The following is a 24,978-nucleotide window of genomic DNA, read 5'->3' as shown; positions in this document are numbered from 1 at the left end:
CAATGTCCACCTCCTGGGCTCAAGCGATCCTCCTGCCTCAGCCTCTTGGGAAGCTGGGATCACAGGTGCCAGCCACCATGCCCAGGTAATTTTTGTATTTTTAGTAGAGACAGAGTTTTGCCATGTTGGCCAGGCTGGTCTCAAACTACTGACCTCAAGTGATTCACTTGCCTTGGCCTCCCAAATTGCTGGGATTACAGGCATGAGCCATCTTGCCAGCCCCACACTTGGCATTTTAAAGGAACAGCAAGGAGGCCAGGGGACTTGAGTTATGAGTGAGGGGAGAGTAGTAAAAGATGAAAACAGAGGAGAATAGGGCAGGATATTGGGATGGGGGCAGTTGACACATTTCCTTAGGAACCAGGATCAGGAGCCTGAACTCCTTTCTGAATGAGGTAGGAAGCCATTTGAATTGACTTGGGTTTTAAAAAGCTTTCTCTGGCTGCCTATTGGTGAATAGAATGTCATTGGGCTGGGAGAAAAGCAGAAAAACTAGTTAGGAAAAAGCTCTTAAAATAGACCAGTCCAAGCTGGGTGCAGTGGCTCACACCTGTAATCCCAGCACTTTGGGAGGGAGCACAAGGCGGGTGGATCACCTGAGGCCAGGAGTTCGAGACCAGCCTGGCCAACACGGTAAACCTAATCTCTACTAAAAATACAAAAAATAGCCAGGTGTGGTGGCACATGCCTGTAATCTCAGCTACTCAGGAGGCTGAGGCATGAAAATCGCTTGAACCTGGGAGGTGGAGGTTGCAGTAGCTGAGATGACACCACTGCACTTCAGCCTGAGTGACAGAACGAGACTCTGTCTCAAGGAAAAAAAAAAGGGACGGGGAGATCCAGAAGTCACAGTGATTCACAGATCCACAGTCACCAGTGGAAACTGTGCCAAGTAACTGGATTCTAGATGTCTTCTTAAGGCAGTACCAACATGATTGGCTGAGGGATGTGAGACCAAGGGAGGAATCCAAGAGAACAGTGTAACTGGAAGAATTGTTTCTGAGATGGAAGATACTGGCGAAGTAACAAATGGGGTCGGGGGATCAGGGGTTCAGTTGGACACATGCCAGGTGAGAGACATCCGGGGGGAGAGTCAAGGAGCAGCTGGACACATGCACCTGGAACTCAGGCTGGAGGCGAGAGCCATGCTGTGGGCTGACTGATCCACCCTGAGCTCTAGGTTGAATGTCCAGCTGCTCTTTGGTGCCCCCATCAGGATGTCTAGGTGGCATCTCTGATGCTCAGCAAGAAGCGGTTACTATCTATTAGCACTATCTGCCATGGGTGGCTGGTCTGGGTCAGGCTAGAGGAAGAACCTGGTGTATTCTTCCAGGAAAATAAGTAGTGTCATCTGAGTGGCTTATTAGAATTTCTGGCTCCTTTTACAATGGAATTTCCAAGATTAATGTACTATACCCCAAATTTCTAGATCATAGTTAAGCCAGCTTGGATAACATGCTTTGGGTGTACAGTAGAGTTTAAGGATTTGATATCAAAACATGAGCCCAAATCCCTTCACTTGACTACTTCCAGTGTTGAAGCATTAAGTTCCAGTGTTAAGCATGAGTGCCTCCTGTGTGCTGGTGTGTTCATTTACTAGGGCTACTGCAACAAATGATCACAAACTGGGTGGCTTGAAACAACAGAAATGTATTCTCTCACAGTGGTGGAGGCCAGAAGTTGGAGCGGAAGTCAGTCCAAGTGTGCAGGACCATGCTGCCTCTGGAGGCCCTAAAGGAGAATCCCTCCTTTTGCTCTTCCAGATTCTGGTGGCTCCAGCTGTTCCTGTGGCTACATCACTCCAATCTCTGCCTCCATCTTTGCATGGCCTTCTCCTCTGTGTCTGTGTCTTTGCCTCTGTCTCTCATAAGGACCCACTGGATTTGGGTCCCACCCAGATAATCCAGGAGATCCTTACATTAATCACATCTACAAAGACCGTTTTTCCAAATAAGGTCACATTCACAGGTTCTAGGGGTTAGGATGTGAATGTATTTAGGGGTGGAGTGGGGACTATTCAACCCACTACTGCTGGTTAGTGCCAGTTACAGGAAAGATGTAACCCATTCCCACACTCCTCTGTTAACTCAATAAACATTTATTGAGTACATACTTTATGTAAGACCTCATATTTGGCATTGCAGACACCAAGATGAAGATAATAGGCAAAGGCCTTACAAAGACCTCACAGTTTTATTGGGGCAATGGGATCAAAAAGGCTCAGCTCACCTAGGTATGCTGAGCCTTTCTGATCCCATTCCACTAATAAAACGTATTAAAAGTAATATGGTATTCTCATATTATTTAATTCCCCCAACTCTGGAAGGTAGCTATTAGTGTTCTCATTTATGAATGCATATGCTGTGGTTCAGAGAAGTGAAGTGACTTTCAGAGGGTGATGATTAGTAGTGGGATAGCCAGGATTTAAACCTGGGTCTGCCCAACTGCAGCATACCCTGTTCTGTGCACTTCAACGTCAACTCCCCAATTATACCCACTGGGATATCACACGTGCACATAATTAAATGCTGACTTCTGTGACACAGAGTTCAAAATGGGTGTACATGGATTTTAAAAATTGATTCTCATTTAAATATGCAAGGGAAATATTCTTGGAATCTTCTGCTCAGCCCTTTTAGGGAAGCACTCACTTTTATATTCCACAAATCTACACGTGCCGGTCTTAGGTTTACTTAAAATATGGTAGTCTCAGAGGCCTCAATCCTATTAAAGAACAAGAGAATGATAAAACTTGTCTTTGCCCGGGCTTTGGCAACCCAGGCTCTGTATTTTGTCCGACAGAGATACTCTCAAATATGTTGTATCAAAAAAACTACTATTAATTATAATCAATACTGTTTTTGTGATTGATTATAATTTGATTGGACACAGACTCACCAACCAGTACCCTGGAAAAGTGCCCCTTGTATAAAGACCAAGTAATCAGAAACATGGGTTTCATGTACAATTCTTACCTGGTAAGGAAGTGAGGTTTCATTTTCTTTTCTTTTTCTAGTGTGGCCCAGCAAACAGGAGACCTGCGTATACTCTTAGCAATGACCTGAGCCCAGTGATGCAGGGCACATTGCTTTCAACCTCTGAGCCTCAAGCTTCTCATCACTAAAGTGAATGTTTGTACTAGGTGGTCCCTTTTGGCTCAGAAGTATATTAACTGTGTGGCTAAATGTTTAGTGCTAATTATATTTGCTGGGATATGTGTTCTTTATGGCTAGGCTTAGTTTACATTTTTTATGAGACAGATGAATGAGGTTAATAAGAATAGTTAATTAAAAAAGATATTGAAGTCCCAGAAGGTATTTTATTATGAATTTAATTATGAAAAGTGCTAATTGCTTCACTCCAAGACTTGAAATTTGTCCAATTGCTCGGTGCACAAAGTAAGGGACAGTTTTTTCTCAAGCCTGCCTCATCTCTGTACTAATACCAGTGATGCAAGAACATCTCGCTTTAAAAAACATTTCTTTTAGAGATGGAGACTCACCACATTGCCCAGACTGGACTCGCACTCCTGGGCGCAAGTAATGCTCCTGCCTCAGCCTCCTGACTAGCTGGGATTACAAGTGCCAACCACTGCACCCAGCTTCAATTTCTAACTATAGAAAGAAAGAGTGCAGGAGAGCTAGTCGGTTTGCATAATGGGTATCTTATCTTATCTTCAATGTCTTCACAAGAGACAAGAAATGTACATGTTAAAATGTAGCTCCATTACTATCAACCTACTGTGTGTTCTGACTATAGGGTTGCCACTAGCCTGTGTGGCACCTTCACTGCAAATTAGCAAAAATAACCCTTTTTCAAAGAGCATAGCTCTGCACAAAAACAGCTTGGGAAGCAGATGGCTCTGCACCAGAGTGTGGTTTGACAAGTGGAGCTTGGGATGTGTTGCAGTTCCTACTTGTTTCCTTAGCTGAGCGTGTCTGTGCAGTGCATATGCTACCCCAGTGGACAAGGTGGTCCTGCCTGGCTCAATCACTTACGTTCTTTCTGCTTTTCCAGGGAAGTGGCTGGTCTTTACTTTGAAAAAGCCCTTGATCACTGCTTTAAAAATAGCCTTGTCTGAGGTTGCAAGCAGAGGGTCTGGAACACTTAAGGGCCTTGAAATTAGGAGGGGGAATGGTATCTTTGAGAAATGGAGAGATAAAACATTGTTGCTGAAATTAGCAAACAAGATGAAGTTAGGAGACAGGCTGTAGAGATGCACCAGGGTCATGTTTGTTTCATCTCTAGCCCATTGGTGAAGGGCATTTTCCTAAGAACAATGGGACTTAGTAGATTGGTTTTAAGCATGGAATGGTTTAAATTGGCCAAACTGGCTTCTCTGGTGAGTGAGAATTGCAGGAAGCCTTATTCAGAGGTAAGAGATGCCAGTGGTTTGGGCAAGGGTGCTGTTGGAGAAAGGTAGGTGGATTTTAGAGTAAAATTATCTCATGAATTTAAATTATCTAGAAATGATGATGGATTTGGTTAAGGAATGAGGGGAAGGTAAGGACTAATTTCAAAAGTAATAAATAGCTAATATGGTGCCAGGCATCATTCTAACTGCTTTACATATATTAGCTCATTTAATCCATGAAGTAGAAACTATGATTTTCCTCACTTTATAAAGGAGTAACTTTAGGCACAAAAAGTTTAAATACCTTGTCCAGGGTTCCATAGCACACAGTCTGAGTTGAGATGTGAACACACAGCCTGAAGTTCAAGTCTGTTTTCTAAACCAGTGATTCTCAAAGGAGACATTTTTGGTTGTCACAGCTGGGGCTGGAGTGCTACTGATATCTAGGGATAGAGGCCAGAGATGCTGCTATATATCCTACAATGCACAGGACAGTCCCCACGACAAGAAATTACCCAGCCCAAAATGTCAGCAGTGCCCAGGTTGAGAAACCCTGTTGTAAATTGCTACAATACTACCTACTGAGGGTAGCCACTAGGCTTCTTAGACAACTGGTTTACCAGTACTAGGGGAAGACCAGTTTGAGGGAGACTGAGTTGCTTTCTGGACACATCCAGTTGCGGTCCTTTAAGACACCCAGCAAGATAGGGCAAGTAAACTGCTGGATGCTTGCTTGGCTCTGTAATTCAGAGACGCCTGGCACTGCTTGGAGTAGGTTTCTATTCCTAGCAACTGGATATACCCAAATATCTCCTGTATTTTTATCGTGTATTTGTTTGTTTGTTTATACCCCCACCCTCTTCCAGAAAGGATGCAAAGCTGCTTGGGAGGATAAGGAACACACAATAGTCTGATGTAAGTTAAAAGTAGGACAAAGGAACACATTCGCATAAAGGTGGAGACATAGGATGGAGCCAGCAACGAGGCTAAAAGGATCCCTAATCCCATTCCTGGCAGCGCAGGGCTCTTCTTACAATCTTACTGAACTCCTTTATCCCTGTCTCTGCTGAGCTCTCTGCCTCCTCTCCAGGAGATGAACCCCAATCCTCACCTCTTGGCTGCCCTGCAGCTGAGATGAAAACTGAATGTGCTTACTGTCTTTTAGGTTCCTGGCACCTAGTGGGAGACCAATATGTAGTTGTAGAGAAAAACTCCAGGGATGGGGTTGTGAACGAGACACAAAGCCTCCCCCATAGAATTTCCTTTTGAATGTGGGAGACAAACCAAAAAGGTGAGCAACCATTGATGCGAGCATTCATGCTTTGTTGTGCTTATCAGATATTTTAATAGCTAGTTCCAAGGTGTCTTTCATGCTATAAAGAAACAAAGAAAGGACCCAAGAAAAAATGACGAGAAGTATGGTGGTTGGGGAAGCCTCTGTGAGAAGGTGATACACAAGCTGAGACCTAGAAGAGGAGAAGGGATAGACTCATAGAGTGGGGTGAAGGCATTCCAACCAGGAAACAGTGTGGACAGATAGCCCCGGATGGGAAACAACTATGGTCTTTGAGAAACCGGGAAGAGGCCAGCAGGCCTGAAGCAGGATGAGGGAAGAGAGAGGGTGGGAAAACAGCCAGGACCTTGCAGGCATAGGAAAGAGTTTCGGTTTTATTTCAAGTGCAGTAGGGAGCTATGGAAGGACTATGTGGCAAAGATCAACAGTTGTCCACAAGTATCTGTTGTCCACAAGTATCTATTCTCCCCTTTGTCCTCATTCATAAAATCCACAAAGTTGAACTGGGCGTGTGGCTGCCTGGAATAAGAACAACTTTTCCCAGCCTCTTTTGCAGATGTGGTCATGTGACTTAAGCTCTGGCTGCTAGAATCTAAGCTGGGGTGGTGTATGCAACTTCTGACTAGTATCTTTGAAAGGGGGATGTGTGTCCCCACCCCTCCTTGCTACTATATTGGGGTATAGATTAAATGACTGGAACCCCAGCACCATCTCAGACTCTGAGGTGACGCTGTAAATGAAAGCCAGGATTGGAGGTGCCACAATGTAGACAGAGCCTGGATTCCTGAACCTGTTGAACCGCCATAGTCTCAGGTAGCCAGCTGCCAGATGCTTCTGGGAGGGAGAGAAAAGCATCTATCTTGCTGAAGCCACTGTTAGTGTGTATTTTCTGTCACAGCTAAACCTAATTCTAACTGACAAAGGCTTTCGGGAGGAACGACATGGTTCTGTTTATCACATCAGAAGCTCCCTTAGGCCCTTGTGAGGAGCAGAAGATTGAAAGGGAGTGAGTACAGAGCAGGGAGATGGGGGCAGAGGCTGCTGCAACCATCCAGGTAAATGAATGAATGAATGAATGAATGGATTGTAACCAGACCCAGGTTCAGCTGCTCTCTGCTTGAAAGCCAAAACTCAAGAAATGAGACTTGGTGGGAGGAAAAGCAGGTTTTTCAGAAAGCCAGCAAACCAAGAAGATGGTAGACTAGTGTCCTAAAATGCCATCTTAAGTCAGTACAAATTTCAGGCTCTTTTTTATGTTAAGGGCGGGGGAATAAGAGGGAGTTGGGATCAAGACGTAACTGATGACTGCAGACATCTGGGTGCCAGCGAGGGCCTGAAGAGGTTGAGAACTTCTTTGTCCTTGGTCAGGTCACAATGCTCCTATAAATCTTTAAATAAAACATAGTTGTTTACATACTTTCCCTTTAACCCCGGAGTTATTTTTTAAAACTACATAATTGCTGTTTTTGTGTATTATCTATATGGATCTTTAACAAAACATAATTGTTTACATACTTTCCCTATAACCCCAGAGTTAGCTTTTAAAACTACATGATTGCTGTTTTTTGTGTATTATCTCAGTGCTCTAAAATTATCCTAGCCTACATGCGGGGATGGGTAAAAGCCCCTTACACAAAAACGGTGAGTGTTACATTCTTTTGCTGTTTCACTGTTGCTGAATGAATGAGTGAATGAAAGCATCTCCCAAGGCTGCCTGCTTGCTTACCTTCTCACGTGATGCTTCTTTGCCTCTCTGTTCCTTAACGAGCTTTCCCTCCCTTGTTTCTTGTCTCACAGTCCCCAAGCTCACCAGTGTGAGCAGAAGGAGAAAAGGAATGTTCTATCGAGCCCCATACCCCAGCACCTGGTGGACAACTTTGTCTTTCCTTCTGCAAAAGAAAAGAAGTCCCCTCAAACACAGGAGGGGATAGGAAAAGGCATCTCTCTAAGCAGTAACCCTAGCAGGGCCCTTCGGGATTCCCAAATGCTCAATTTTTAGACAGGGAAACTGATGCCCAGAGAAGGGAAGGGACTTGCCCATGTCCACGCAGCTAGTGGGACACATCATGAAACATAAAAGCATGAAGAGGGTCTAGAAACCATCTAGCCCTACCCCCTCATTTAGAGAAAGGAAAACCGAGGCCTGGAGAGGGAGAGTTAGTGACAGAGCCACGACAACAACTCAGAACAGGGGTCAGCTGGTGCACAACCAGCTCAGTGACACAAAAGCCTGTGCTAGGAATTTAATGTTCTACTGTCGTGTCTTGAAATTCTTCATAATCTTATCTTTAAATATGTAGTTTGTAAATGAAGTCTGTGGGATAACACAGCAGGCACCCAGGCTAAGAGCCTCAGTTCAAGTGCAGTCCGGCCCCTCCCTCACCAGGTGGGTTCTCAGTTCCAGCTTCCCCAACCCCCTGCTATCCCCTCCTCACATCCCTTCTTCTCTCTCTTCCCCCTAACAGCTGCCACTCTGCTCTCTGCAGGGCACTGGCACGGGAGGCTGAGCATGCGCATCCCACAGCATTTGGGTAGGACATGACTGCAGCCATGCCTGCCCTAAAGGTTGATGACATCGTGGTGCCTTCAGGGAGGCAACTGGCAGGGCAAGTCTTTCCCCTGTGCTAGAGCCTCTGACAAGGAGGTTGCAAGATGTGAGGGTACCTGTCCACCATGGGTTGGGGTGAAGGGCCCGTGGGAAAGGAGGATGCCTGGCTTCCCTTCCCCAGTTCCTCTTGCCTCAGTGTAGGGGACCTGGCAGCAGATGGGCACTGGTGGGCCACACTGCAGGGGAAGACTCCTGGGTGCCTGTGAGGGCCTACATGCTTCTCTCCAGTAGCTCCATGCCCAAGGGAGCATAGCATTAAATAGCAAATACACAGCACAAGAGGGGCCACAGAAGTGGGGTGGGGCTTTATGTTTGGGTACCTGTCTCCTGCCTGTGGAACAACAAGCATGTGTTTGCATTGTGCCCTGGGCTGTCACATTAGGTAGCCGTCCTGACTCAGGATTTCTGTTACTCTGGCCACCAGCCCCCAGCTCCGCTGGGCAACACCGGTGTATTCAAGTTCAGTCTAGTGCGTTCCCAGCCCTGAGCTGGGCCCCTTTTCTCTGTTTTCTTGTTTGCAGCCTTGTCACAACTGAGTGAGGTCTGCACTATTATTAGACTAATTTTACAGGTGAGGAAAGACAGGTGCCCACAGGCTGAGTTAACTTGTCCACGTCCTCCACCTGGGAAGCAAGAGCCAGGCTCCCCACCCAGGTGGCCTGGTACTCCTGTCCTGTCCCGACATGCGGGCAGTCGGGCTGTCGGGGAAGGAAAGTGCAATGTATAGCAGCTGCTTCTCACTGCCTCTCCTCCCCTCCCTGCCTTCCCTTTGCCCCTTCCCTGCACTCCTGCTCTTTGCCGGCCCTGGGCCACCCCAAAGGGAGAAGACCACGTGACCCAGGCCACTGGTAACCAGGCAACCGTTCCAAGACGCTGCTTTTCATCCACTCTGGCTTCTGCCTTATTCAATATCTGCCAGGCGGGCAAGGCTCCTGGGAGCATCCCTGAAGTAATCGTAAGAAATAAGGCTTGCTGGGGAGGCCTGCGGGGACATCTAATATTCTCTCTCTCTCTGAACTCTGTACCCCGAAGTCCTGAACCTGCCCGTTGGGGATTCTGAGTGAATAGTGGAAATCCAGATTCGTTGGGAGCCAGTTTGCCCTGCACATGATGGAGTGTGGGGTATGGGCAGAGGTGGCAAGGGAGGCTTTGTGAAACGTTACACTCTGCCTCCTCAACTGCAGGCCATTTCTCTGAGTCAGGAGCCAGCCATTCCCAAAATGGCCACCATACCTCAGGATGGAGGTTGACACCCTGTGCGCTCAGAAGCAGCTCAGAGCTCAGAGCTCAGAGCTCAGAGGCAGATCTCTATTCATACAATTCTGCCTTCTGTGCATGCAATGGATTGCTGCCATCTCCAATCAGGTGGAACATTAATGAGGTGACCAAGATTTATTAAGACCCTATTATCTTCCCTGTGCCAGACACTAGGGAGAGAAAAATTAGCAAATCCAACCTAATTCCAATTTCATAGATGGGAAAATGGAGGCTCAGACAGGCAGAAAGAGTTTCCCTGAATCTGGCTTTTGAAAACATCAGTCCTTCCCATTTGCCATGCTGCTTTTACAGAGGAAGAAAGGAACTTCAAGTGCATCTTGGCCAGCTTCCTTACTTTGCAGAAGAGGAAACCGAAGAATAGGGAGACAAAGTGTCTCCTCCTCCAGGGTCACACAGCTTGCTTGGCTTCAAAGTCACTTTTTAAATTACACAGGGCACTCTTAACCCCAGTTACGACCTGTTCTTGGATTCGGTAACTGTTTTTTGTTTTGTTTGAGACAGGGTCTTGCTCTGTTGCCCAGGCTGAACGGCAGTGGCACAATCATAGTTCATTGCAACATTGCACTCCTGGGCTCAAGGAATCCTCCCTCCTCAGCCACCCAAGTAGCTAGGACTACATGCATGTGCCATCATGCCTGGCTAATTAAAAAAAAAAAAAAAATCGTAAAGATACGGTTTCACTATGTTGCCCAGGCTGGTCTTGAACTCCTGGCCTCAATCAGTCCTCCCACCTCGGTTTCTCAAAGTGTTGGGATTATAGGCATAAGCCACTGCACCCAGCCCAGTAACTGTTTAGAACTCTAAACCTCCTTCTATTTTCCAAAGCCAATTGAATTATGCCTGTATATGCAGATAGCACTGTAATTTCATAATACAGGCAGTGTCATGTTGTTAAAAATCATTCTTTTCTCTTCTTGGGAGCAATTGAGATTTTGGACAGCTATTTCATCTCTTTAGTTTTGTTTCCTCTTCTGTAAAATGGGGGTAATAATAGTATTTACCTCATAGAATTATTGGGAAGATTCAATGAGATAATTTATATCAAGTGTTGAATACAGTCCTGGATATATTATAATTGTGTCAAATTTTTATTACTGGTGTCTTCAAAATCTCAACCAGATAAAGAATAGAGCTGACCTCACCTCATATTCATTCATCCCTTTATTTGATACCCCAAAGAACTATCCCTAGGACTATATCTCCTATCTTTTGGATGCTCAATAGATGTTTGCTTAATTGGTGAAATTCTAAAATATCTAGAATTGAACTCAAGGTAGACTTTGTTAACAACACCAAAATGGTGGACAGAAACATCTTCCTTTCTTAGCCAGGTCTGGGCTTCAGCAAATTGTACATTTAACCTCTTCTTTCCCCTGCCCTTCTCTAAACCTTCAGCCTCCTCGGCAGGAACATTGGAGACCTGTCATTACCTCTGTATGATCTGAATTTAAGATCAAGGTGGCCCTTCTCCTGGTTGCATTTGAAGTCTTCTCTATAATTATAATTATGATAATTCTTTTATCAGTGAGAGGAGATGTCTGGCGGGCGGTGGGGGGCGGGGGGTGGGACACAGAAACTCATCAGACTCTTAGGAAATGAGACTAGTTAGCTGTGAGATAACTTTGGCCACTATGCTCTATTTCCAAGCTTTTTTTTTTTTTTTTTTTTTTTTTTGCGGTTAAGTATGCCCATGTCGCTGAGTTCTGGCCAGTGCATGTGAATGGAAATGACATGCACCACTGCCAGGCCTGGCCCATCTCATGCTCCTCCTTCCCCTTCCCTAGCCACAATGGGAGGCCACCTGCTAAACATGGAAGAGCCACCAGATGCAAGAAGCCTGGGTCTCTGAAATACCGCTTGGAGGAGACAACTCTGCCTGCAGACTGGGAGCACTGATTTTGGACTTTTTGGGAGGTGAAAGAGAAATTTTTATTACATGAAGCCATTGAGTTTGGGAAGGAGACTGGTTATCTGCGACAGCATCTAGAATGTTACCTTAACCAGCACAGTAAGGAGGTGGGCCACTACAAAAGAACGTTGAATGAGATACTGTCTGTGCTGTGTGCGAAAGCTTGGGCAGGCTGTGCAGGAAGTTGGGCTGGGTTCAGATCCTGCCTTGCCATTTCCTGCCTGTGCTATTCTTCCAAAGGCTCTGAGCCAGCTATTTTAAAAGTCTTAAAAGTTGAGACACCCATCATGGCCGGATCACTCTCTTCTGAAGAGATTCTGGGAGAATCTGAGACCTGGAAAGTAGGGCAAGGGTTCTTTGATTTCAGCTCTATTTTAATATTTTTACCTTGGATACGAGTTTAGAGCAAAATAAAAACTGCCCTGCGGGAACAGCTTTTCCAGTTCTTTTGCTGCCTCTTTTTTCCTTCCTTCCATATCTTAGGATGAATGTGGATAGGGGCAGCCTGGATTCACGGCCCACTCTGCCACTTTTAGCTGTGTGATCTCAGCCTAGTGTCCCTGCCTTTCTAGGTCTCCATTTCCACATGTGTAAATTGAAGAGAATATGACCTTACCTTGCCCGGTTGTGTGAATTAAAGATGTAATATTAAAAGATGAGCACACAGGAAGCCCTTGGGGGACATAACAGAAGCAGGACAGGGCTCCCGCTTCCGTTAATACTATTCCTTCTAACCTTTATGCTCCCTGATTCGTGCTTCTCTTCAACGCTTCATTCAGTAATCATTTATTGGGTACCTACTATGTGCCAGGTAGTGAACAAGAAGGCAAAGTTTCTGCCCTCTTAAAGCTTGCATTCTGGCAGAGAGGTAAATGTATTTTAAGTGAACAGACATAAAATAATTGCAAATTGTAACAGATGCTATAAAGGAAATAAACAGTTTGCTGAGATAGGGAACAAGGGGTGAGGGGAAGGTGAGGAACATGTTGAATGTGACATTCAGGGAAGCTCTCCCTGAGGCAGTGACATTTCTATGAGCCCTGAAGACTGAAAGACAATCAGACAACAGAAGAGCTAAAGGGGGTGCCATCTGAGCAGAGAGAGAGGCTCTTGCAAAGGTCTTCGGGTGACTACCTGCGGTGTTCAAGAGGCAGATAGGAGGCCAGTGAGTGGTTAACAGAGAGTGTGAGAGGCCAAGAGCTAGGAACCCAACAGGACTTTTAGATTGATAGGTCTCACCCTGCCTGACAGGCCATGGTACAGAAGGTGAATTTTTAAAATATACATATATAAGTGTAATAAGTCATTTAAACAGGAGTTTCATGGTCCACCTTATATTTTTACAACAGTAGTTCTCAAAGTGTGATCCTCAGCCCAGGAGCATCACCTGGGAATTTGTGAGGCATGGAAATTCGCAGGTCCACTTCTGGCCTAGTGAATCACAGGCTCTGGGAGTGAAACTCACGGTCTGTATTTTAATAGGCCCTCCAGGAGTTGCTGCTACTGGTCTGGACTGGAAGCTCAGTGATTCTCAATCCTGGCCGCACAAAAGAATCATCTAACTTTGGGAGGCCAAAGCAGGTAGATCACTTAAGATCAGGAGTTTGAGACCAGCCTGAGCAACATGGTGAAACCCCATCTCTACTAAATATACAAAAAATTGGCTGGGTGCTGTGGCACACACATAGTCCCAGCCACTCAGGAGGCTGAGGCCGGAGAATCGCTAGAACCTGGGAGGTTGAGGTTGCAGTGAGCCGAGATGGCACCACTACACTCCAACTTGGGTGACAGAGCAAGCTCTGTCTCGAAAAATAAAAATAAAAAGAATCATCCAAGAGCTTTCATGAGCTACGAATGTTGAGAGACCTTCTACCCACTATGCCTAGATTCTGATTTAATTAGTCAGAGATTGGCCCCTGGGCGTTGGTAGGTCTTGAATGTTCCCCAAGGCATTCCATAGCTACAGCAGGTAGGACCACAGCTCTAGCTGCTGCGTGGAGAATGGACAGCACGGGGAAGGGAGGAGATGCAAGAAGATCGGGAGGCTAATGCAGTGGTCCAGGTGAGAGATGATGGTGGCAGAGAATACAAAGGGGCTTAGACAGATTGTAAATATATATTTCGGAGAGAAAAACCCAACAGGACTTTTAGATTGATAGGATATGGGGTGGGGAGGTGGGACTTATGTTCAGCATCAGATCGAAGGGAATGCCAGCCATAATAGTAAAGACCCTGTGCTTGTAGATAGCCTGCAGCTAGAAGACCCTGGCAACATAGAATAACGTTGAGCACAGGGTCTCAGGGAAGTCCATCTTCTTTATCTACCTGGCAACAAAGAAGATTTCAGCAAACTTAGCAAGATCTAAGCTTATCCTAAATTCTCAGAGGAGCCACAATGTGAAAGGGACTTTACAAAAAAATATCTGAATACTCAGATAGGATGTTCCTGTTTTACAGCCCAGCCTTCTGGGAACACTCTGGGCACTGGCCCTTCTGGGGAGAACAGGGGGCTGGATGATGTATCCAGGAGGGACCAGCAGGTGGCATGCCAGACTCAGAAATGTGTATTGCAGGGAGAAAGGCAACACTTGTTTGCTGCTTAAGCAGAAGAAAAGGATTCACTCCGGAAGTAATACTCATGTGTGCATGTACTAACTGGCTACTGTGTGCCAGATACTGTGCCAAGTGCTTATGTGTATATTCTCATTTAATCCTCATAGTTCTACAAGTTGAACTCTACCACTTTACATATATTCAGAGATCTAAGTGACTTAGGCAATATCACTGACATGGTCATTGGCAGAACCAACCTTGGTCCTCTAGCCTGTCTGACCCCACGGCCACTTTTCCTGTCAAAATGGCCAGGATCCCCAGCAGCTCTTTCTTGTCCACAGTGGTGCTTTCACTCACGCTTGGGGGCAATGCCCTTGGAAGGTGGGGCCATCAGAATGAGCAAAGCCTTTAAAGTCAAACCCCCTGGGCTTTGCTGCTCACTTGCTGTGTGATGGTGAGAAAGCTGCTTGGCCTCTCTATCCTCAGGTTTCCTCACCTCTAAAATGGGGTGAGGCTGGGCTCAGTGGCTTACTCTTATAATCCCAGCACTTTGGCAGGCTGAGGCAGAAGGATTGCTCGAAGCCAGGAGTTCGAGACTAGCCTGGGCAACAAAGTGAGACCACAGCTTTACAATAAATAAATAAATAAATAAATAAATAAATAAATAAATAAATAAAATGGGTTGAGACGTGAGGCAGCAAGCTGTGGTGAGATGATCTTATGTAACTGACCCAGAATCTTGCTTGCTTGGCCCAGAGGAGTGCTCAATGAATGGCAGCTTTTCTGCTTAAAATGACTTCACAGGAGGTAGAGACAACTCTGAAAGGTCTAAAACTGCTATCCAATGGTGCTTTGTGCAGTGATAGAAATGCTCTATATCTGTGCTGTCCAGCAGCATTGTCATAACCACATGTGGCCATTGAGTGCTTGATACATAGCTAGTGTAACTGAGAGATTGAATTTTAAATTTTACTTAATTAAGATAAATTTAAATTTCAATAATCATATGTGGCCAGTGGCTACCGTATTGGACAGTGCAAGTCTAAAATGTGTCTGCGCTCATAGTCTGTGTGTCCTTGACAGCCCCTTGGATGTGAAACAAAATAAGCTATGTTCATCATTGGAGCCTGGCATATAGCAGGCACCCAGTAATTTGGAGTTTGTCAGAAATGGAAGAGAAAGGAAAATCAATAAGCGAAGCCAAAGCAATGTTTTACGTTTAACAAATTGTGTAAAATTGTAGGACTGGACTCTCAGACTTCTCCAACAAAATCTTCCCGAGTTCAATACCCATGGGGGACTGACTGGGGCAGGTTGTTAGTTTTTTACCCTTTCAAGCCAGAATTCTCTAAATATTCCTTCAACCTGTATTCAGTGGGGACAGAGAACAAATGTGCTCAAGTTAATGGCTAAATGGCTAACGACGAAACGGCTACCGTGTGCCAAAGTGTGTGTTTCATCTAGTTGCTGACTAAAGAACTCTTCCTCCTTTTCTGTGCCCCGTCTTCAAAATTTTTTTTTGCAATTTCACAAATCAGACAACTTCTTAGAAAGTTTATTCTCTCTCTCTTTTTTTTTTTTTTTTTTTTTTTGGTTTTTGTTTTGTTTTGTTTTGCTTTGTTTTGTATGTTTGTTTTTGAGACAGGGTCTCACTCTGTTGCCTAGGCTGGAATGCAATGGTGAGATCTCAGCTGACTGCAGCCTCAACTTCCTGGCGCTCAGATGATCCTCCCACCTCAGCCTCCCAAGTATCTGGGACTACAGGCATGTAGCACCATGCCCAACCTATTTTTGTGTTTTTTGTAGAGACAAGGTTTCAGATGTTGCCCAGGTAGGTCTCAAGCTTCTGGGCCCAAGTTGTCTGCTTGTCTTGGCCTCCCAAAGTGCTGGGATTATGGATATGAGCCACCATGCCACGCCAAAAGATTTTAAAGGTTCAAAGTGTAAATAACAAAACAACTGGCCCCCAGGAAGCAGCACTATATCACGCATTTCTCACTCCCAAAATTTTATCTATCCAGATTTTGTTTTTAAGTGATGGTCAGTTGGCAATTCTTGCATTTTCCATAGTTGAATCTTGCAGTTTATAAAAGCTAGTGGCAAAAATTTTCTCCAGGAGTAGGTCTGCATTGGCTGACACTGTCATTTGCTTCTACCTGAAGATAATTTCTATGCTGTCAATATTGGGACCCATTTGCATTCCACCCATGGTTTAAGAAAAATCTGAGTTAATGGGCATCTTATTTCCAAAGTATCCCAGTGATGTGTAGTGGTCCTTGTGGACTGGCCTCCTGGGCTGCTGGTCCATTTCCTCACCTGGCTCTGACCCAATTAAGACCAAGCCCCTCTCATCCAGAGCATCCTGTTCTGGCCACAGGGCAGATGTTCTTACCTACACCAGGCAGAATCTTTCTTACCTGTACCGGGCAGAGCCATTCTTCGCTCCTCACCATCCTGAAGACTTGCACTTTCTCTGGGTGCCCCAGCTACCAACTTGATGTAGCGATGATCACATCTCCTTGAACAAGACTTATGGCTCTGACAACAAACAGCCCCATGAATGGAGCTGCTTTTGCTTTTTGTATTTTTAACTTTTCCCTTCACTATACCTCAAAGCCCTCTAGGAACATAGAGAATCCTCTGCCGGAATGACATGTTCTTCTGTCTTTTATGGCTCTTTGTTTCTTAACATAGCTCATTCCCAACTCTGTCATCAAAGGCCCTTGGGAATAGGGTCCAGATATGAATAAAGGGGTTCCCTCCATGATTCTGCCTTTGAGTGACGAGTAAAGGGACCACTGGATCTGACGCCTTATCCATCGCTCCTCTCACCTCTGTATATCCTCCCAGGTCCCAAAATGGTTGGGCATCCTTTTCCCAAATAGTCATTTTCCAGTATTGTAGCAACCCAGGTAACTGTTAGTACACTCCCATAAGGCACTGTGTGACATGGTATCAACTAGGTAAACATCTGCACGACTCAGAGAAGCTTCACCCAGGTGATAGCTAACCCACTATTAAAACAGCAGTTTCCCCCCCAGTGACTGAATATGTTTTCACATTACATTATCACTTGTTAATATCAGAGCCGAAGTTCAACCTCAGTTCTCTTCTTCCCCTCCTTCAGTCTTTATCTACTCAATCTACTTCACACCTGTCTCCAGCTGACAGCTCTGCCCTCATCTTCTGGGCTGGGTATCTTGAGATTCCCCTCCAGATCCCCTCCTCTGCTCCTAGTGGCTGACCATCTAGTCTAGGGAACCCTTGCTCTTTGGCACTTAGCTGGGTTTAGCTAATGCAGAACCCCCAAGGGAGATTGCAAGACGGGAGAAGAAAGGATGGGTGCCCTTACTTCCAAGGTCTCAGCCAGCCTGCGTGTCCCCAGACTAAGGTCTCTGTTCCTCTCAAGCTCCACAGCTCCCTAAGATTCTGCTAACAGCTTCCTTCCCTCGTCTCTTAGGCTTGAAGATGGTGGGCACTTGCAAGGTTACTTTGCTTGCCTTTGTGTTCTCCTGCACATGCACCACTCTAAATGCCCCCTTTCTAAATAAATCTTCCTGCATTTCTCCTAACTCAAGTGTAACAGCTGTTTCTATTGGATCCCTAATTGACATACTTTCCTTTGGCATATGGATACATTCTGGTTTTGCTATATTTCTATTCCCGGTTGCTCTGTGAACCTCATGACTAAGATTTACCTCCCCTTCCAAACATCACTTGGATTCAAGGTATTCGCTGTTCTTAAAACTGAATTTCTCCATTTCACTCTCTTTGAACTAAACATCCACCTGTTCTTTTTCTTTCCTTCCCTCTTTTTCTTCTTGCTTCCTTCCCTCCCTACCTCCCTTCTTGCTGGGTAGTGATGCATGAGAGTACTAGCGTTAGTCTGCTTGAGTTAAATTCTCAGCTCCTTATGCGATCTCACCCCCTTAAGCTTAAGTTTCCTCATCTGGCAAATAGGGACAATGATTTCATTGTCATGAAGATTAAACAAGATCTTAAGATGGTGTCTGGGCCTGGAATGGTGGCTCACACCAGTAATCCCAGCACTTTGGGAAGCCGAGGAAGGCAGATCGCTTGAGACCAAGAGTTTCAGACCAGCCTGGCCAACATGGCAAAACCCCGTCTCTACTAAAAATACAAAAATTAGACGAGGGTGGTGGTGGGGGCCTGTAATCCCAACTACTCAGGAGGCTGAGGCAGGAGAATCACTTGAACCTGGGAGGCAGAGGTTGCAGTGAGCCGAGGTCACACCACTGCACTCCAGCCCGGGCAATGGAGTGAGACACTGTCTCAAAAAAAAAAAAAAAGAATTGTGTCTGCACAGCCTGAGGTTCCTCAACATTTGTGGAATGATTATTTCTGTGTCAAGCTACTCTCTAATCTCCAATATCATAATCTAAATTTCCAAAGATTCTCTTTCTTGCACCTCTAGCTGGAAGATGGCTTCTTCTTGCAATACTTCTCATGGTCCCGAAGTGACCTTTTGAACCCCGGATTTTAAAGGCATCCTTAATTTCCATGGGCCCAGTACAATCAGAGAGCAAATTCTTAACCTAATTCTTATACTTTAGTTTGCTTCCCTCCCGCCCCCACAGTTACTGGTAAAGAAAAAGAAAAGGAGTTTTAAATTGGCTTATTATTTTTAGTATCTCCTACGAAGTACTAGATATTCAGAATGCCATAGAGAAAGGCAGGAAGAGGAATTTTTTTCTTATGGAAGTGATGGGCATAGCAGGAGGGAGAATTTGACACCATTTCCAACAGGCACAGGGGAAAGAAAAGTACAGAATGCTTTGCACGTGGAGACTATGGAAGTATTTGTGGTTTTACAGTGGATTTGATCAAGATTATAGAGGAAGTAATTGAGACCAAAGGTTAGCTTGAAGATTTAGGAAGATCTGTGCCTATAAATTCTCCATTACATGTCTGTTCCATTAATTATTTTAAAAAGTGTTGATTATATGATTTTTCACTTCTAAACTCCTGAGAATTGTAGGAAAGGGACTGGGAAGGGGTGTGTGTGTGTGTGTGTGTGTGTGTGTGTGTGTGTGTGTGCAATTCACAGAGAAAGAGTTGAGGATGCAGTTACATCCACAGCTGAACGAATTTTCTTGATGCTCCATTTATTTCATATTTTTCTCAAGAGTCCCCCAAGACAGCAATTTATACACATTTGTCTTGCCATGTAATTTTGCTTAAACAATAGTTAGGAAAACACAACCAGATTTTTTTTTTTTTTAATTTATAAACAGGCATCTACATGTTGACATCAACATCAAAATTAGCCCTCAGTCTCCAGAAAGTCACTTTTTTCAGTTCAATTAATAATTAAGTTGGAAATCTCACCTCTTAAGTTCTGGGGCAACATAGCAGGGGTTGGAACACTGACCTGGCCTTGGGGAAATCAACCAGCGAAGCAGCTTTTTCTTGCAGTTCCCTGGACAACCATTCCCTGAACAAGGGTCCCTATTTAACAATTAAATTTTAATTACCTAAGCAAGAGATAAATGCATTCTCTTTTTTAAAACTTAATGTATCACAGATGAAGCTAAAGTGCCCTTGGACCACTATTTCTAATCATGATCTTCTTTACTGAAGGTTACAAGTTTGGGGTGTATCTTTATAGAACCCTTACTTCTCATTTTCCTAAATCTATATACATGTCCACATAGCAAGTGAGTAGCATTACTGCGTGCCCATTTTTTCCCCTTGGTTTCTTACAATCTATGGCAACTTTTCCTGGACCCCTGATCTTGAAGAACACCAAAGACTAAACTGAAAAATCCAATGGGCTTATTGCATCTCATTCTTCCCTTGGGAGTAGGGAGTTGACTTAAACCCATTGTCTATGTATGATAAATAATTGATAATAACTTAATATGTGGTTGGGAATGCTTTATTTTCATTTCTATTTTATAATTTGTTGATTGTTAAGAGAAAATAAGGGGAAATCCCTCTAACACCATATTCATAGAATTTGTGTGCTGGAAAGATCTTAGGCAGTATCTATTTAACACATCAAAAAATGGGTTCCAGAGGGGAAATGGAGCATTTGCAAATGTAGCAGGCATGGGTCCTCTCTATTTAAATAAGCAGCAACAGGAGGAGGAGGTCAGACTCTGCCCTATATTCACCTTCAGATTGTAATGAAACATTATTTTCCATGTGCGTCCTTTCTCTTTACCCCATTCCACTCCTCCTAGCCAGTCTTTCTTAGCCACATTCTCCTTTGTAAATCCATCTCAGCTATTTTGTGACTTTCTGCTTCGGATTTCTTAATAGCAAAAGCTGACTGCTAATGTTGACTGTGCTTATTCTGCAAAGGATTATATTGTGTGCTTTCGATACATTTTCCACTTTATCCTCACAGAGCACTATTTGAGGTTGGCACTCTTATTATCCTCACACGAGAAAACTGAGGCTCAGAGGGGATAGGAAACTTGGCCAACATCTCTAAGGAGGAAGTGACAAAAAGAAGGTCAAACTCTACAGGCTTCTTGACTCTGCAGCTTGCACTCTTGATTCCATGCTATACTGCCACATGTTTAGTTGTCTTTTACAACAAACAAGAGGAAATATTCAGAGTAGAATGGGGAGAAGCAGGTTACAGACTCTCAGTAGGTTTTTAGCTAACTGCCCCGTAAGCTGTAGAAACTCAATGAATGTTTGACACCTGAACAAAACACTCTGAAGACTAAATGAGTTCACATGCATAAAGGACCTAGAACAGTGTCTGGCACCTACTAAGGTCTAAGTGAGTAGTAGGTATTATTAATTTGTGTGCCTAATTGTGTCATCACTTTATGCTGTGCAAATACCACGGAAGGTAAGACATTACTTGTCCAGACTCACAGGTCATGGGAGTCAATGGTACTGTTGAGACAATTTTAAAAGACCTTTCTGAAATATCACCTCCAAGCAGTTGGAGGATTTGGGTTTGCTAACAAAACCTTCTGGGACATTCTAGCAATTAGAACAATCATAGCCAGGACTCATGAGAGAGAAGGTTTCAAACTCTTCCTTATTATTGAAGTTTGGAATTTGGGACCAACTCCTTCACTCCATTGTATTTTCTTTTGCCATCTTTCTTACTGACCAAACCTATCATTATTTCTTCCTTTCCAGGGACTTCTATGCCATCTGTAGTTTGCCCCTTCCTCTTATTTTTTCATGTATGTGAATGTTTTTTGCCTGTATTTGAAATGCCAGCCATCATTTGCAATGTCTTCTAGGGGCAACCTGCGTTTAACCCAGGTAAGTAAGCAGCAAATCACATGATCCATGCCTATACCTTCCCCAGCCATGGTAAATCAGTTATGGTGAGCGCTTGATCTTTGAGGTCATCGTGTAGTATTAGGACAGGCTGCCATTTTGGGTCAAGTGCAAGGTAAGAAAGTGGACAGACAAGCCTGAGTGAGACAGTGAAGTGGCCTCTACTTTTGGTTTTCTAGTTCTAGTGCCTATGTTTTCTACTTCTTAAATTCTGTATCCTTTTTCTTTGTTTTCCTTACTTGAGATAAATTGAGTGAGTTTCTGTTACATGGATCCAGAGGGGCTTTTCACTAGATACTCCCTAACCAGGCAATTAAACTCTTTGAGGACATAGTCCCTGTGTGCCTCTCAATGTGTAACATACTGCCTGGTACATGGTAGGTATTCAATAAATATTTCTTGTTGATGCATATTTTATGGAGTGAGAATTATCTTGTTCTGTGAATTTTGATTATAGTTTGTTTTTGTGAGTGACAGAGGCTATATACCAACAATAATAATCATTCATTTGTTTATGCAAAGGCATTTATTCTGGATAAAATTGAGAGGTAAAATAAAGCCCAGTTTCTTACGTTAGATTCCCTCTCTAGCAGGGGAGATAGTACAACAGATAAATTATCACTTTATTGGCCCAGTACCTTTGATTGGCAGGTACTGACTGGATCTACTTTATTTTCCACTGTCCCCAGGACCTAGCCTGATGAATACCACATGGTTAATACTCAAAAACTATATTACATTTATGAATCCATCATTCAGTCATTCATAATAATTAAGTGAAAGCATTCATCAGTGATAGAACCTTGGACCTTCCCCGCTGAGGATGAGTATTTGAATTGGGGTACAGAAGGGATGGCATCAAGGATGTCACCTGGTTCACCCTATAAGGGGGAACAAAAGGCTGGGGAAGGTATAGGGGTGGATCATATGATTTGCTGCCTACTTACCTGAGCTTAATGCAGATTGTCCCTAGAAGACATGGCAAATGATGGCTGGCATTTCAAATACAGGCAAAAAACATTCACATACATGAAAAAAATAAGGCCCAGTTTCTTACATTATGTTCCCTCTCTAGCAGGGGAGATGTACAACAGATAAATTACCACTTGATTGACAAGTATAACCCAAACAAAATGTTCTCTCCCTAGATCTGCTGTGCTTGTTCCTTTTCACAAACCACAGTGACTCTGGAAAACCTGGCTATAAACACCAGCACTGCCACCAGCTAAGGATCTGTGATCAGGAGTGCTATCTCACAGTGACAGAGTAAGTGTTCCTTCCCCCATTTAATTCTAATTGGAATTCCTTCCATTCTGTATTACTGTTGTTCACTTCAAACTAATCACCAACACGTCTCATTCATTCTGGGCTGTTGGTTGTGTCTGAAGTTCAGTAGTCGATGTTTGCATATGCAGGATTTTTAATGAAATGCTGGTATACCTTTCAGTCACCTTTTCCAGACTTCACAATGAGTTGGACTCTGTTCAGAGTCAAAGGATTTTTCCCTCCTTTTGTTCCCCTTTATAGGGTGAACGAGGTGACATCCTTGATGCCATCCCTTCTGTACCTCAATTCAAATACTCATCCCCAGTGGGGAAGGTCCAAGCCTCTATCACTGATGAATGCTTTCACTTAATTATTATGAATGACTGAATGATGGATTCATAAATATAATATATATTTTGAGTATTAACCATGTGGTATTCATCAGGCTAGGTCCTGGGGACAGTGGAAAATAAAGTAGACCCAGTGAGTACCTGCCATCCTGAAGCTTGGAGTCCAGTGGGGGACAATGGATGCTCCATAGGCAGTTCACATAGAACAGCAAGATGTCAAATGCGATACACGCTGTGAAGAAAAATTGCCAAGTGATATGAGTGCATGTAACAGAAGGGTTGATGGATGTGGAGTGTCTGAAAAGTTATCATAAAGTCATATTGGAGCTCAGCACTCTGCAGGGTGAAGCAGGTGAAGAAAAGAGGGGAGAATGTTTGGGTTCAGGGAAGAACATTTCCAAAGGCCCCAAGCAGAGAAGAATAGCTGAAATAACTCAGGAATAACACCTTGAAGCTTTGGAAAATGAGGAGAATAAACTACTCATCAAATTGCTGCCTTTCAGAAAACACATGCTCTTCTGTTTTAACCAAAATAACTGGCTGCTGGGTGAGAAACCCATGATCAAAACAAGTGCCCCAGTTGTCCCTGAATTGGAAGCTGTTTTATTGACATCAAGATGTTTAAAAATATGCATATCTTTTTTGTTTTTGTTTTTGTTTTTTTTGAGACGGAGTCTCACTCTGTCACCAGGCTGGAGTGCAGTGGCACGATCTAGGCTCACTCCCAGGTTCAAGGGGTTCTCCTATCTCAGCCTCCTGAGTAGCTGGGACTACAGGTGTGCGCCATCACACCCAGCTAATTGTTGTAGTTTCAGTAGAGACGGAGTTTCACCATGTTGGCCAGGATGGTCTCCATCTCTTGATCTTGTGATCCACCCACCTCAGCCTCCCAAAGTGCTGGGATTATAGGCATGAGCCACCGTGCCTGGCTATGCATGGCAATTCTAACATCATCCCTTCTTCCTTCCCTCCCCTCTTCCTCCTCCCCAGTCATCAGAACTCTAGACAACCCAGGGATCCCAGAGCATCTTTTCAGGAGGAGTGATAGAGCCACTGAGGCATGGAGTTTCCTGTTTTACCTTTGTGAACTTTTGGCTTCTCTGTCTTGGGGGAGACAATAACAACGAAAAACCTGAAGGGCAAGATTTGAGGGGAAACAAGCAGCTTTGGCAGTCAAGTCCAAAATCTGCCGTGAAAGCCTCGGGCTGCTCTTTCCATTCCCTTTGGTTTGTGCTTTGGCTTCTTAGCAGTCATGGTCAATGTCATCCTAGTAGTAGCACTAGCAATTAATATTTACTAGTCATTACCTCGTGGCCAGGCATTATGGTCAGAACTGCCTGTGTATCATCACATTTAATGCTGACAAAATTATATAAGGTGAGCCCTGTTAGGGTGATGTGAAATTGTCAATATTCAACAACTTTTTTAATCTATAAAAATGTCCATTTCATAAGATTGAAGCTCATATTATTATATTCCCAGGGGCCCAGGGGTTTACAAAAATTGTCCGTTTGTCCATGCTTTTATAATTGGGGAGTGGCTATACCACAGTGGCTGTGTTCTTTTGCATGATGCATGAAAGGAAGAGAAGGAGGAAGAAAATTACACCATAAAGATTTGTCCTTTCCTCTTTCCATGCCCTCGTTTACTACTTAGTGTGTCTCATGGGTTAGAAAAGGAGAGAAAAGCCGGAAGATGCTGAAGTCTGAAGATATTCCAACAATTCTCACTCTTTTTACTCTGTGCCCTGCCCCGGTCCTGACTCCATTTAAAACTAATCTTCGGCTGGGCAGTGGCTCACGCCTGTAATCCCAGCACTTTGGGAGTCTGAGGCAGGCGGATTACGAGGTCAGGAATTCGAGACCAGCCTGGCCAGCATAGTGAAATCCCGTCTCTACTAAAAATAAAAAATATAAAAAATATAAAAATTAGCCAGGAGTGCTGGCGGGTGCCTGTAATCCCAGCTACCTGGGAGGCTGAGGCAAGGAGAATCACTTGAACCTGGGTTTGTGCCACTGCACTCCAGACCGGGCGACAGTGTGAGAGTCCATCTCAAAAAAAAAAAAAAAAAAGAATAAAAAAATGAAAAAA

General features: G+C 44.2%; 1 long non-coding RNA gene across 3 annotated transcripts in view; it reads left to right on the top strand.

The window, feature by feature from the left end:
* LOC123571810 (uncharacterized) overlaps window positions 1-24,978 on the top strand; it is a 47,352-nt gene that overhangs the window by 7,398 nt on the left and 14,976 nt on the right. For 2 of the 3 annotated variants that reach the window (XR_006696050.3, XR_010584471.2), the window contains exons 1-4: window positions 7,218-8,179; window positions 9,077-9,211; window positions 11,319-11,550; window positions 22,420-22,537. This is a non-coding gene — a long non-coding RNA (uncharacterized lncRNA). Of the gene's footprint in view, window positions 1-7,217; window positions 8,180-9,076; window positions 9,212-11,318; window positions 11,551-22,419; window positions 22,538-24,978 lie in introns of those variants that run through there. The other variant, XR_012431315.1, reaches the window with a different exon arrangement.

This window comes from Macaca fascicularis, chromosome 2 (genome assembly GCF_037993035.2).
Source record: "Macaca fascicularis isolate 582-1 chromosome 2, T2T-MFA8v1.1".
NCBI classification, from domain to species: Eukaryota; Metazoa; Chordata; class Mammalia; order Primates; family Cercopithecidae; genus Macaca; species Macaca fascicularis.
This window is presented reverse-complemented; position numbering and strand designations above follow the sequence as displayed.